Here is an 811-nt window from a genome sequence, read left to right on the forward strand (position 1 = left end):
TCCCGCGTGGCGCGGACAGCGGAGCGCTCTGGCTGCGCACGCCGGGTGCGCGAACTAGCACTTACCAGCTTCAAAGGCTGACGCTACCCCACGTGAAACAATCTGCTCGCTTCGGTCACTGAAGCCTGGTGTGTTTGGAGGAGATGGGGAAAGAAGAGACAACGGGTCACAATTATCATAAAAGAACGGAAAAGTTAATTCCCTCCCATTTCCTCCAAACACACCAGACCTAGCTAGATTTCACCCTGTATTACCGAGGAGGAAGGAGGAAACTGGAATAACTCATCTAAGAATCCTCCATCCCCCTTCCCCTTGGATAACCAGCTCATGTTTCAACTTGTCTGCACAGTTGATAGAGGACCCATGTCTAGAGTTAAGTAGGCTCCTGGAGCCCCGACATTGGTATTTGGAGCCCAGAAGCTGCTCTGAGTAGTCTCTGGATGAACGCCATCCATCCACGAGTGTTTCTTCTCCAGTCAGTACCAAAACAGACTGTGAGCCTACACTGCCTCATCTCTCATTACATGCTCCGGACTACTAACAACCACCCCACCCCCATAGCTGGATCTTTTAGATTTTTTAAGTGCATGCTCAAGTCTACGTAAGTAAATCAAACAACATGCCCGACTCGTTTACAGAAATGCAAATTAGATTAGTAAGTGGAACCGTGCTACAGTCACTTCCTGCTCAAAGCTCTCTTCTCCATTTCACTCGCCCAACCGCCCATTTTGTAACACCGCGGCGGCGGGAGCTGGGCAGGAGCGGCGGGGGGGGGGGCAGCGCCTCCGCCTCTTCCCGGGGAGGACTGGCG

At 52.4% G+C, this 811-nt stretch overlaps 1 protein-coding gene across 6 annotated transcripts in view; it reads right to left on the minus strand.

Annotated features, from left to right (window-relative positions):
* The window catches only part of HNRNPH1 (heterogeneous nuclear ribonucleoprotein H1), a 9,370-nt gene extending 9,245 nt beyond the window's left edge, over positions 1 to 125 (minus strand). For all 6 annotated transcript variants that reach the window (XM_031055295.1, XM_031055294.1, XM_031055293.1 and 3 more), the window contains exon 1: positions 66 to 125. The gene's annotated coding sequence lies outside the window, so the exon portion shown is untranslated. The remainder of the gene's footprint in view (positions 1 to 65) is intronic.
* Between the last annotated feature and the right edge of the window lie 686 nt (positions 126 to 811).

Source organism: Geospiza fortis, unplaced genomic scaffold (genome assembly GCF_000277835.1).
Source record: "Geospiza fortis unplaced genomic scaffold, GeoFor_1.0 scaffold55, whole genome shotgun sequence".
NCBI classification, from domain to species: domain Eukaryota; kingdom Metazoa; phylum Chordata; class Aves; order Passeriformes; family Thraupidae; genus Geospiza; species Geospiza fortis.